This window comes from Gorilla gorilla, chromosome 16 (genome assembly GCF_029281585.2).
Source record: "Gorilla gorilla gorilla isolate KB3781 chromosome 16, NHGRI_mGorGor1-v2.1_pri, whole genome shotgun sequence".
In the NCBI taxonomy this organism is placed as follows: domain Eukaryota; kingdom Metazoa; phylum Chordata; class Mammalia; order Primates; family Hominidae; genus Gorilla; species Gorilla gorilla.
Window position 1 is genome coordinate 21,691,735 of NC_073240.2, and position 14,947 is coordinate 21,706,681.

The 14,947-nt window shown below is 37.8% G+C and overlaps 1 protein-coding gene across 1 annotated transcript in view; it reads right to left on the bottom strand.

Moving 5' to 3' along the window:
• Positions 1-12,786: 12,786 nt before the first annotated feature.
• The window catches only part of LOC115934544 (zinc finger CCHC domain-containing protein 2-like), an 89,083-nt gene continuing 86,922 nt past the window's right edge, over positions 12,787-14,947 (bottom strand). Inside the window, 1 exon segment of the mRNA XM_063698406.1 lies at positions 12,787-13,128. The gene's annotated coding sequence lies outside the window, so the exon portion shown is untranslated.

The window sequence follows — 14,947 nt, forward strand, 5'->3', positions numbered from 1 at the left end:
TATACATTACCACTACAACATTGAACAAATATTACTAGCATCAATATCACTTAATATTTTTAAAGTTTATTTGACCAGTTAACTTTGTTTACATGAATTGAAGTACTCATCATTCAACATTTAGCAGATTTTTTAATGAAAAATAAAGACAATAAATAACATATTCAATACAACTTTCATTTATCACCATTATCGAAGACCTACTGTGGACTTCACACTGGGTTTAACATATTTTATTTATTCCTTGACAAATTAATTACATTTTAGCTAATATTGTTAATGAAAATGTTGAACAGTTTCGCAGTGCTTTAAAATAATCTACGTAGCATATTACATTTACAATGACATGAAAACTTCTAGAAACTTTTACCCAATAGTTCTATTTGTCATCTCAACTTTTTGAGTAGGACAGTAAAATTCAAAGGGATACAATGATTTGCGTAATTCCAGACAGCTAGTGTATGGTGGTGAAGATTTGAATCTACCTGCTCTCAATTGTAACACTGCTCTCCTCTCATTATACCCTACTGACATTTACTAAGAGCACTGAATCTTTCTGTACAAAGCCTTCCACTATTCTTATGCCTCCCCTATTTACCTAATTAATGTTTATAAAATGTAGACAGTTTTAAGTGTATTTTTAGTTATTTTTATTTTTTTAAGTATAAGAAACTAGCCAAGTTTAAAAAAAGCATTACGATTGAAGTGTTTACAACCTTTGGTAATCTGAATATTTTCCACATCCATTCCAAAGATTATGTAGGTGAAAGGTATTTTAATGTTAATTTTCAACTGGTAATATGGGGTAGTCATGTAGCTATCATCACTGAAAGAGGCATATGTTTTTTTTAAATAGAGACTTTCTAAAAGAATTCTATTTTCATCAATATAAATTGAAGTGATTGCCATTTTCAACTATAAATCATTTGCACTGTGTTTTAGGAAGCAGTACTTGTTCCTGTCATGATTCCAGTCCTTGACATTGCCGCTGATCATTAAACCCTGTATCTCCTTGTATTCATATAATTCAGACAGCTACCTTGGCAATGCAGGATGTCACATTTTCATGGTATTCATGAACATGGAATGGGAGCCTCCAATTTCTGTAATCAAGATATTTGAGAGTTGATGTGCCCAAGGTCCTCTCTTTAATCAGCTGTGGTACTTCCCACCCTGAACTCAAATTATCCCTGCAACAGGAGTAATCAAGGCAGAATAAAATCCAGGTTATTCTCTTTGGCCTAGTTTATCTCTCTACAGCCACGGGGAAGGCTGATGCATCAATCAAGTCTCCAAATAAAAAGGTAATTATTTCTTGATTTCTCTGGAGCAGATGCAATGAGAGCAAGGTTGCTTCTACTGGGAGTCCCTACTGTGTTGCCAAACAGCAGCAGTTATCTTAGAAGACAGAAGCAATTACTTGCAAGATGTTCTTGTCTTTTTAGGTAGGGCTGAGTGCTAGTCATTAAAATTCATCTGGCATTTGAGTAACCACTACAGGCCAGGCATAATGCTAGATATTTTTATATATATGTACATATTTTATATACATATATAAGTTAAATTTCTTTTAAATTGCAGACATTTATGAATGCACTCACATATGCACAAAAATATTAACACTGTAAGGTTTCAATCATCTTCAAGTAAGAGTGAGGAAAAGCTCAGTGAGTGAGTGAAATGACCAAGGTCACTGAGCTAGTCAGCAGCTCAGTAGTACTTCAAACTTGTGTTTCTATCATCTTTCCACTACGTTTTTATTATGAGCATGTGGTAGTTTGCAAAGCCTTTTTCTAACGCATAACACACGCACTGATATATACACTACAACAGCTTGCCATTGTCATCTTAAACACTTAGGACAGCAGTTCTAATCTTCTTTGTCCTAAAGGGTCCTTGGTGATAGGGGGATCACCCTGGATGTTAGCCTAAATTATTCTTTCAAACTTTATTTAACTCCCAATCTCCCATGTCCAAATGGTATAAAATATGTGAAATTTACCAATTAGCTAAATTTAGCATTCCATTTCTTCTTGATATCACTTGAGGGAAAATATACATTATATACTTAGTCTAATCATTGAATTAATATAATTGGATTACTGACTACCCAGATGGAAAGAAGGATGCCATCACTGCTGAGGTATAGTACAGGCAGCCCCTGACACAAGGTGACAGTGTAATTCTTGAACTAGGGGAGGGTGCTACTGACATCTAGTGAGTAGAGGCCAGGGATGCTTCTAAACATCTGCAATGCATTAGACAGCACAACAGAGAACTGTGCTGCACAATTTTGCCCTGAGAGGGCAAAGTGATGTTGGATGAGGTAATTGTCTTCATCTCATGAATTCCTAAGAGACAGCATGTACATGAATAACTGATTCATGCAGGTTTATAAAGACTCAGGTCCTTTCTGTGGCCCCTTATAGATCTGAGGGGCCCTCCAGATACAAACACCATCAGCTGAGAAAAGAATTCATTAAGAATGAAAACTGCTCCCTTGGCCCAATCTTGTTTTCTTTTCTTCCCTTTCCTTGTCTTTTACAGGAAGGACAGGAAGCAAGATTGGGCAGAGGAAGCAGTTTTCATTTATTAGGGGATTATTCTCAAAAATAGTCTCCCAATAAATCTTTTGCATGCTAATTCCCATATCAGGCCCTTCTTCCTCTGGAACCTGACCAAAAAGGGCTGGTATCTGAACTGGTCTCAGAAAGCAGATGCTAAAATGAGATTTTGCAGTTGGATTATCCACTGCCCTGTTGAAAATGAGGACACTGGCTGGGCGCAGTGGCTCACGCCTGTAATCCCAGGACTTTGGGAGGCCGAGCAGGGCGGATCACAAGGTCAGGAGATCAAGACCATCCTGGCTAACACGGTGAAACCCCATCTCTACTAAATACAAATACAAATACTAAATACAAAAAATTAGCCTGGCGTGGTGGTGGGCGCCTGTAGTCCCAGCTAATCGGGAGGCTGAGGCAGGAGAATGGCGTGAACCCAGGAGGCGGAGCTTGCAGTGAGCCGAGATCACACCACTGCACTCCAGCCTGGGTGACAGAGCGAGAATCCGTCTCAAAAAAAAAAAAAAAAAAAGGAAACAAGGACACCATCAATGGTGATAAATAAGTAAAGGCAGCCCCTGGCACAAGGGAACAGTGACATTTTTAAAATCTTCAGTGGCAGAGGGATGGTATACACTCAGTAGAAGAGAATGGTATACACTCAGTAGAAGAGAATGCACTAGATGATGTGGTGTGATGTGTTAAATATTTGAGAAATATTGGAGATGTAGTAGTTATAAGGAGAGTGGAATTGAGTAGCTTTGCTAAACTTGAAGTATGCCTTGAAGAAAAAGATAAAAATATGATTCATTAATCTGAAATTAAAAGCTAAGCATGAATGCCAGTGCATGAAAGCAAGTAGCATGTAAAGAGGATCTCATTTACTGCAGCTAGAGGCAAAGAATGTTGAGGACCAAACCAAAGTCTCAATCATAAGAGTAGAAGAGAGCTGTAAAAAAACTTAAACTCTCAAACTAAGCAGGTCTGCTATAACCACATAAAAACTCAGGCCAGGAAAGAATGAAACTCTCATGGAGTAAGAGTATCTGGATTATTACATCTAAAAAATATTGTAAACCCATATCCCTTATATTTCAACATCGTCCGCAGATACGACCAACACATTCCTGTTAAGGGGTGCCTCCTTTGCATCAAGATGACTTAGAGACCTCCCCTTCATACTACAAAGTATTCCACCCTCACAATCTGTTTCCACATTCCTAGGTATTCCATTCTCTTGGAAGCAATTGTGAATGGGAGGTTCACTCATGATTTGGCTCTCTGTCTGTTATTGGTGTATAGGAATGCTTGTGATTTTTGCACATTGATTTTGTATCCTGAGACTTTGCTGAAGTTGCTTATCAGCTTAAGGAGATTTTGGGCTGGGACCATGGGGTTTTCTAAATATACAATCATGTCGTCTGCAAACAGGGACAATTTGACTTCCTCTTTTCCTAATTGAATGCCCTTTATTTATTTCTCCTGCCTGATTGCCCTGGCGAGAATTTCCAACACTATGTTGAACAGGAGTGGTGAGAGAGGGCATCCCTGTCTTGTGCCAGTTTTCAAAGGGAATGCTTCCAGTTTTTGCCCATTCAGTATGATACTGGCTGTGGGTTTGTCATAAATAGCTCTTGTGATTTTGAGATATGTCCCATCAATACCTAGTTTATTGAGAGTTTTTAGCATGAAGGGCTGTTGAATTTTGTCGAAGGCCTTTTCTGCATCTATTGAGATAATCAGGTGGTTTTTGTCTTTGGTTCTATTTATATGATGGATTATGTTTACTGATTTGCGTATGTTGAACCAGCCTTGCATCCCAGGGATGAAGCCCACTTGATCGTGGTGGATAAGGTTTTGGACGTTCTGCTGGATTCGGTTTACCAGTATTTTATCGAGAATTTTTGCATCAATGTTCATCAGGGATATTGGCCTAAAATTGTCTTTTTTTTGTTGTGTCTCTGCCAGGCTTTGGTATCAGGTTGAATGGCCATACTGCCCAAGGTGATTTATAGATTCAATGTCATCTCCATCAAACTACCAATGACTTTCTTCACAGATTTGGAAAAAACTACTTTAAAGTTCATACGGAACCAAAAAAGAGCCCGCATTGCCAAGACAATCCGAAGCCAAAAGAACAAAGCTGGAGGCATCACACTACCTGACTTCAAACTGTACTACAAGGCTACAGTAACCAAAACAGCGTGGTACTAGTACCAAAACAGAGATATAGACCAATGGAACAGAACCGAGCCTTCAGAAATAATACCACATATCTACAACCATCTGATCTTTGACAAACCTGACAAAAAGAAGAAATGGGAAAAGGATTCCCTATTTAATAAATGGTGCTGGGAAAACTGGCTAGCCATATGTAGAAAGCTGAAACTGGATCCCTTCCTTTCACCTTATACGAAAATTAATTCAAGATGGACTAAAGACTTAAATGTTAGACCTCAAACCATAAAAACCATAGAAGAAAACTTAGGCGATACCATTCAGGACATAGGCATGGGCAGGGACTTCATGTCTAAAACACCAAAAGCAATGGCAACAAAAGCCAAAATTGACAAATGGGATCTAATTAAACTAAAGAGCTTCTGCACAGCAAAAGAAACTACCATCAGAGTGAACAGGCAACCTAAAAAATGGGAGAAAATTTTTACAATCTACCCATCCGACAAAGGGCTAATATACAGAACCTACAAAGAACTTAAAGAAATTTACAAAAAAATAATCAAACAACCCCCATCAACCAGTGGGCGAAAGATATGAACAGACACTTCTCAAAAGAAGACATTTATGCAGCCAACAGACACATGAAAAAATGCTCATCATTACTGGCCATCAGATAAATGCAAATGAAAACCACAATGAGATACCATCTCACACCAGTTAGAATGGCCATCATTAAAAAGTCAGGAAACAACAGGTGCTGGAGAGGATGTGGAGAAATAGGAATGTTTTTACACTATTGGTGGGAGTGTAAATTAGTTCAACCATTGTGGAAGACAGTTTGGCGATTCCTCAGGGATCTAGAACTAGAAATGCCATTTGACCCAGCCATCCCATTACTGGGTATATACCCAAAGGATTATAAACTATTCTACTATAAAGACACATCCACATGTATATTTACTGCAGCACTATTTACAATAGCAAAGACTTGGAATCAATCCAAATGCCCATCAATGATAGACTGGATAAAGAAAAGGTGGCACATACACACCATGAAATACTATGCAGCCATAAAAAGGATGAGTTCATGTCCTTTGCAGGGACGTGGATGAAGCTGGAAACCATCATTCTCAGCAAACTAACACAGGAACAGAAAACCAAACGCTGCATGTTCTCACTCATAAGTGGGAGTTGAATAATGTGAACACATGGACACAGGGAAGGGAACATCACACACCATGGCCTGTTGGGGGTTGAGGGGTAAGGAGAGGGAGAGCATTAGGACAAATACCTAATGCATGTGGGGCTTAAAACCTACTAGAAGACAGATTGATAGGTGCATCAAACCACCATGGCACATGTATACCTATGTAACAAACCTGCACATTCCTCATATATATCCAAGAACTTAAAGTAAAATTTAAAAAAAGAAAAAAGTTACTCATTTGCAGACTACTGCAGGAAACAATGATGAAAGTAGCTTCTGCCACCAGGAAGATTATAGACTCTCTCTCTTATCATCTCCTTCCTTTTCTAGAGCCTACCATGGCACATAATAAAATATGTTATAAGGTTTTGGACAACATAAATTTACAATATTTTGCATTTTTATTCATAAGTTTACAGAGTATAATATGGCTTTAATATGTAAAAAAATTTACTGTAAATAAAAAATAATAAAATGCTTAGGAATGACATTAACTGTGAAGTGTTTGGATAGAATCTTTTAATACTCCAGGTCATCAATAAATAATGCTTATTCTTTCTTTTTGTAGCTGTTATTCATGTCCCCTGAACTGTGGTCTCAACCACAACCTTGTTCTCCATCAATTCTATCCCTGGGCAGAGCTCTGTTGATGACTGCAGTGCCGTGGCCTTGTGTGTGTGTCTAGCCATCACTCTGGCTCCCCGACTCCCTGCCAGCAAGTTGGCCCCACTGAGCAGCCCAGCATGGTGCATTTGGTGGCTCTGAGAAATCTGATCTCATGAAAAAAAAAAAAAATCACAGGCCTCTGAGTTTTCTAATTTTGCCTCTGTCATTTACTCCGAGTCATCATTAAGCAAATCTTGTTATTTATTTGAGCCATATTGAACCCGTGAGTTTGGAAAACAGGCATTAAAGTCTTACTCACAGGCATAAATTAAACGGCATTTCATAGGAAATAAATATTTTGTAAGCCATGATTTGCTCAATTGTGAGACGTTTTTGTTTGTTTGTTTGTAACTATTGTTTCAACTGCAAAGTCACCAAAAACACTGAGTCATTGAAAACAGAGCAATGGTCCTTAGGAAAAATACAGGGTTAGTTAGGTTCCTGTGAATCTCTGATCACAACATTTTTGTCATCTGATCAATACATAACTTTCTTTTATGTTATTTCTGTTTAGAAATACCTGATTATAATATATTTTTGATTTAACATTGAACTGACAGCCAACAACATTATCTGCCTGAACGAAGCTCATCTAGCACACACAGTGTCTGTTCTCTGTAAGGCATGTTACAGCTTTCTTGTGTACAGGGACACTAGACAACATTCCAGCACTCTGCTTTGAGGCCATGTTGAACAATGAAATCACCAATACAAAGCAGAAAATGTGGTACTAAATAGACCACAAACAGACATGTGTTTATAGTACGAGAGCTGAAAAAATAAGGAAGATTATCACCTTTTTTACTTCAGCTGTGCATGGCGGTGACTCAAATTTTTCACTGCTGTGAATGTTTTTACAAACTATGAAGGTGCCATGAGTATTGGGGTTATAAAGAAAATGTATTATTAGACAAACTTGCAAGTATGAAATCCACAAATAATCAGGATTGACTTTAATTATATGTGAAGGGCACGTGAATCTCCCTCACAGGTACCAAGCACAGGACACCTTATTCTTGTCCTGATTTCAGATCCCTGTTTGGAACCCCAGTATGCAGTCTTTGTCCTTCCTTCTATCGATGTATTGGTCAAGGTTTCCAGACAAACAGAACAAACATTACCCTACAGGATTGGCTCATCCAGTTACGGAGGCTGAGAAGTCCTAAGATCTGTAAGCTGGAGACCCAGGAAAAAAAAAAAATGTGTAAGTTCCTGTCCAAGAGAGCAAGCTTGAAACCCAAAAAGAGCCTATGTTTCAGTTTAAGTCTGAAGGCAATAAAACACCAATGTCCCAGCTCATGCAGTCAGGTAGGAGTTCCCTCCAACTCATGGGAGGGTGTGTTTTTTTATTCTAGTCAGACCTTTAACTGATTGGATAATCCCCACATACTTCAGAGATGACCATCTGCTTCTCTTCTGATTCTAATGATAACCTCATCCCAAAACAGCCTCACAGGCACATCCAGAATAATGTTTGAGCAGGTATCTGCACATCCTCCTGTGGCCCAGTCAACACGTAAAATTAATCATAATTAGCATTACATATTTTATTATCTAATTTTTACATAAATTTTGAACAATATATATCACATATATGCACATTATAAAACTTAAACCACTTCATGAAAATCCCATTGAAGCCAGAACTCCATTTTGGTAATGCTTCTCTGCCGTGGCTCTTTCCCTTTCTGACACACAAGATACAACTGGGTGGTCTTCATTCATGATTTCATAATTCTAAGAGGCCTTGACATCTCCATCACATGACCTAAGGGTCAAAAAGCCTTCAAACAGCTAACCTTATATGGAATGCTCACTATAGGTCAGGAGATTTTAAAAATTATTTTGTGGTATAAGTTCACCAATTTTTTAGCCAGGCTTTGAGCTAGCCACAATTACTAGCACTATATGAAAGATGAGGAGGCTTGAAATGTAGAGAAATTTGTAAGGAACACATAGTTCCTATTATGGAAAGTTCTTCTTCCTGATGGAAAGACAGGAATCTGACTTCAAAGCCCGTGTTCCTATCTGCTATGCCTTACTGCCTCTAACTTCTAACTGGCCAGTGCTACTTCCTACTGTTTTTTTCCCATTAGGAGATACATTAAATAAATTGGAAATATTTGGAATATGGCAAACAATTAGCTCATGTATTTATGGAACCTGCCGAGGTCTTTAGTTTTCTAGGGCACAGCACAAATGGCTTTCTTTTATCCAGCTTGTTTGGAAAATTCCAAGTCTAGCTGTGGAAATGAAAAACAGTTCTCAGTCCACCAAAATGATTCTGTTCCCAATCTGATGTAGCCTGTTGTGATTTATGCCTTTGAAAAGGTTGACCAACATGGTACATAACTGCCATGCCAATTTCAGATAAATTACCTCTGCCCTTTTGCAGTTTCCCTGTGAAACTCTAATTTGGCTTGTGAAATCAAGTTGTTTTAACAGTAATGCTTTTTCTCTTTTTAGAAGGTTTTTATACAATGGTAAAAATACATTTATTTTTAGTTTTAAATATAGGTTATGGAGTGAGATATCATTCTTTTTAAAATCAGAAACGACTAAAATCTGAATCTTGAAATAATAGGGGGAAATATATCACCCCAGCAAAGCACTATGCAGAAAATAATGCACCAAAAGATTTAAAATGTAAGCTATCTATTTAACCTATCTGCCATTCAAAGGAAGGGGTGGCAAGATGGTGGAAAGAGGTCAAGTGAGCAGAAAATGAAGAACCAATCACAATATTGGAGGATCAGAAGAACTGGAAGGGGAGTGACATGATTTTAAGTGGGTTCCAATTGCCTTTGTGTGAATATTAAGAATGCCCTTATAATGATTGTAAAGATGCTTAATGATGTGGTCTCCTACTTAGATCTCTAGCTTCACCCCTGGTTAGACTCCTACACAAACCTTATGCCAGTCATACTGAATATTGTCTGAATCCTTAAAAATTACCTTATGCTTTGCACCTCTGGAAACCCTCATGTTCTGTTTCCTCTTTCTGTGAAGATCTGGACAAACTGACTCACAACCTTATTTATTTTTATGACATATTTTAGCCTTTGGTCCAGATTGCTGGTCTGTAAGAACCTCACTGATTGGACCAGATTCTAAAGAGTTACTTATTTCATTTTCTGAAAGTTCATAGAATCATATGCTTTCTTCTTTTTATTTTAGAGTCTCTCTCTTTCTCTCTCTCCATATATATATACACATATATATATACACACATATATATACACATATATACACACATATATATACACACATATATATATACACACACACATATACACACACACACACACACACACACACACACACACACACACACAGTCTTCCAAAACTCCTCGGAAGAAAGGGAAGCATTCTGTAAGACTTTGGGTAGATTTTTTTTTTTTTTTTGGCCAGAGTCTCACTTTGTTGCCCAGGCTGGAGGGCGGTGGCAGGATGTCGGCTCACTGCAACCTCCACCTCCACCTCCCAGGTTCAAGCAATTCTCCAGGCTCAGCCTCCCGAGTAGCTAGGATTACAGGCCTGTGCCACCACACTCAGCTAATTTTTGTATTTTTAGTAGAGATGAGGTTTCGCCATGTTGCCCAGGCTGGTCTCAGACTACTCTTGACCTCAACTGATCCACCTGTCTTGGCCCCCCAAAGTGCTGGAATTACAGGTGTGAGCCACTGCGCCCTGTGATTTTGGGTACATTTTTGTTGTTATTTTGTCTTACCCCATTTCTCTGTATGAAATGTGAAACGCATGAGTCCTCTTAACTGGTGCATGTGTGTGGAGGGGAGCATTTTGTTGTTTAGTGCCAAAATGAGATAGATAGAAGTTTAAAGAATGTGACATTTGTAAAATGTTCTCTGTAAAAAAAGAGCAGGTACTTACCAGCCCCGGAATAGAGGAAGACATCGTGCGCTGCTGGCTGCTGTGGGGGAGACAAAACTAGCAGGACACTGAGCAGAGAGCCTCAAAAACAAAAGTGTGCATTATCTTGTGTGTGTGTGTGTGTGTGGGGGGGGGGGGGGGTATGATTTTATATATGAGATGTGTGCTTGGGGCGGTGTGGTTTTTCTGGTATGTGTGCATATGTGTGTAGTGTAATGTGTGGTAGGTGATGTGTGGTGTGGGTGTTTGTGATGAATGTGAGTGGCGTGACTGTGGTGTATTATCTGTGGTGTATGTGTATATATGCATAAGTGGAGTATGTTATATGGTGTGTGTGTGTGTGTGTGTGTGAGAGAGAGAGAGAGAGTACATGAGAGAGAGAAAGGAAGAAACCTCTCAACTATGTTGTAAGCATTTAGTAAAATTACACATATAACAATATTCTTGGTGCAGTTGTCTCCTATGAAGGTCAGTGAAGGAGATGTGTTTTGCATAACGAAGATGTATAAGCCAGACCATGTGCAGCAGAGAGAAAGCCAGCATGTGAAATACTATTTTACCTTCATGACTACTACAGGCTCTGAAACATATTGGTGCTTAGAGACATTCTTAAAAACATTAATGAATGATGAAAACATTAAAAATTGTGTCACAAACAAGAAGTCTTTTATTAAATACTTGTTCATTATATTTATAGAAAGGAGAGATAAAGAAAATAGTTTCAAGATTATACGTTTGACCAATGTTTCTCTGAAAATTACTAAAGTCATTTTTGCTGATATAAAATTAGTCCTTTCAGTAAATCAAACTATTTAATTTACGGATGTTCTCTAGGTGTTACTGTATAGTAATGATATTCTGCAGGCAATTATGTAGTAAAAGATTCCAAGCATGTTTGTGATATGTTTAATTCCTGACCCTTGGCTTTATTTAGTTAATATTCTTTTGTTCTTTCATTCATTTAATTTAATTCATTCATTCATGCAAAACCTACTTATTGAGAGATTTCTATGTGCTAAGCATTATTTTAGCTATTAAGGGACATGATAGTGAACAAAACCAGCAAAACTCTCTGCCCTTATGGATTTCACATTCATGTGGCTGCAAATGCAAGAGATCAATACAGGCAAGTGTTAACACAAATTGGAAAAATCAAAAAAGAAGAGGGTGGTGACTAAAGGAACCAAAAGATTGAAGTACAACTTGGTCTGAGAAAATTTCTGGAACCAACTAAGAGAAAATTAATCAATATTCTCTCTCTGTGTTTTTTTTTCTCCTTCTATCCTCTAAGAGTTTTATCTATTTTTTCTATACTTTCTTTCTGAAGGCTGGACTTTGTGCCCTGTAGATAACCACTAACATGATCCAGTCACATCCAAAAACATTTTAATCTAATTTTTGCTTCAAACTCCAAGAATAAGTTTTCTGATTATACTAGGTTGGTCAACTTTTATCTCAACTGTGACAGATTGGGGGCATAATTAAATGTACTAAATGGTTGCCACCAATATAATCTTATGAATGAGTGAAAATCTAAAAACAGTAATAAAACTGTAGAGAACTCTGAGATCTCTTTTTGACACTCAGGGTGTCCTTATGGCTTTATGTCTATTCTGGTTTCCTCTGTGTCTGGTAAAAAGTATTTCCCTTTGGGATTCTAACTCCTGTATGTCTATGTGTGGATACTTACATATTTTTACAATTTAAAGCAATATAGTTGGTTCTTTATCTTTGGTTGGTAAACGGGTTTGTAAGATTTAAAGCAATAAAGAAGATAACAGAGAAAAAGATGAGCTGGTTTAATTACTCATATATAAACTATTTCAAATATCTTTACATATTCAATATAATATCAAGAAAAAAGGTAAGAGATCTATGTTCATATGAATTGAGGAATATCACCTAGCCATTTTGAGCTTTCATTTTTAATACCTATAAAACTTTCATTATGAATACATATTTATGTGACACATTCTATCTGATGTTGTCCAGGTCCTGAGGGGGAAACATATTTTCTTGCTTTCTTGGCAGGGTTTTTGCAAGGATCAGAAAAAAAGAAGCAATATAAAATGACAAAAGTAATGCATAAAGGGCCTAAAAATGGAAGTGATCACTATTAAAGAAGATCACGCTGTTAAGAGAGCATTGCAAATGTGGCGTAGCCACTCTAAATGTGGCTAAGTTTGCAACATATTTGTCAGGCTTTCTGGGAGTTTACTCAGAGGCGTCTGGGTCATTACCAGCTAGCCATCTGGTGGAATCTAAAGGAATCAGAAGATGAAATCCATTTTTCCTGCTGCATTTATTTGAGCAAGGTGATTTTATCATGCATATCCTGTACCATGCTTTGTATTTACAAGGCTTGCTGGCCATCACTGCAGTGCAGTGCCCCCAGGACACCATCAACGCTTCCCTAGGGAAAACCTGAGCAACAGCTCAAGCTTTGAGAGTTTGCTCACACGTGGAAAGCGGTTGCAGGAGCCCAGCAGGCATCCACTGCTAATTTGAGGCTGTTGCATTTGTATTCTCCTTCTCACACACTGAGTTCATTCTTCTTATAAATAAGAGTATTTACTCTAACTTTGTAGTTCTTCTTCTCCAAAAACAACATCTGGACATTCTTTCCTGAAAAATACACAGCATACCTCTCCTGAGAATATTTTTCATCTAAAAATGTAATGTTTTAAATCAGGTAAAATTAAAGAGTAGGATTGAATATTAACTCAAGATGGATTAAAGACTTAAATGTTAGACCTAAAACCACAAAAACCATAGAAGAAAACCTAGGCATTACCATTCAGGACATAGGCATGGGCAAGGACTTCATGTCTAAAACACCAAAAGCAATGGCAACAAAAGCCAAAATTGACAAATGGGATCTAATTAAACTAAAGAGCTTCTGCACAGCAAAAGAAACTACCATCAGAGTGAACAGGCAACCTACAACATGGGAGAAAATTTTCGCAACATACTCATCTCACAAACGGCTAATATCAGAATCTACAATGAACTCAAACAAATTTACAAGAAAAAAACAAACAATCCCATCAAAAAGTGGGCAAAGGATATGAACAGACACTTCTCAAAAGAAGACATTTATGCAGCCAACAGACACATGAAAAAATGCTCATCATTACTGGCCATCAGATAAATGCAAATGAAAACCACAATGAGATACCATCTCACACCAGTTAGAATGGCAATCATTAAAAAGTCAGGAAACAACAGGTGCTGGAGAGGATGTGGAGAAATAGGAATGCTTTTACACTGTTGGTGGGAGTGTAAATTAGTTCAACCATTGTGGAAGACAGTGTGGCGATTCCTCAAGGATCTAGAACTAGAAATACCATTTGACCCAGGCATCCCATTACTGGGTATATACCCAAAGGACTATAAATCATGCTGCTATAAAGACACATGCACACGTATGTTTATTGCGGCACTATTCACAATAGCAAAGACTTGGAACCAACCCAAATGTCCAACAATGATAGACTGGATTAAGAAAATGTGGTACATATACACCATGGAATACTATGCAGCCATAAAAAAGGATGAGTTCATGTCCTTTGTAGGGACATGGATGAAATTGGAAATCATCATTCTCAGTAAACTATCACAAGAACAAAAACCAAACACCGCATGTTCTCACTCATAGATGGGAATTGAACAACGAGAACACAAGGACACAGGAAGGGGAACATCACACTCTGGGTACTGTTGTGGGGTGGGGGGAGGGGGGAGGGATAGCACTAGGTGATACACCTAACACTAAATGATGAGTTAATGGGTGCAGCACACCAGCATGGCACATGTATACATATGTAACTAACCTGCACATTGTACACAGGTACCCTAAAAGTTAAAGTGTAATAAAAAAAAAAAAAGAGTAGGATTGAATAGCATAGTTTGATCTCCTAGACTGGGAAGCACATGGTGTTGCTTTAAACTCGGATGCCAGAGCTGAATTTTTCCAAAAAATAACAAATAGCAACTAGAATGTAAGCAAATGAAGCATACAAATTAAATGAAAATGCTCTTCTTTTTAGTCAACTCTGTCTCTGTTTTGCCTTAGAACCCAATTGCCATATATCATACTGACTGATCACTGCTTATTTCTTTAAACTGAAGCCAAAGGTCACATCTTATAGGAATCTTTCCATGATTCCCTCCCTTTATATTTCCGTTCTTCATCTGATGATTTCTCACACCTAGCACAGTTCTTGGCATATGGTAGGCAATTTTGATATGTTAAATGAATGAATTGGGCTTACAACACTGTGGTAGACAGAATAATGCCTCCTCAGTATGTCTATATCCTAATCTCCAGAATCTGTAAACATGCTAGTTTGCATGGCAAGGGGGAAATAATAATGCAGGTGGAATTAAGGTTTCTCTTCAGATGACCCCGAAATGGCGATATTGTCTCTGATTATGTATGAAC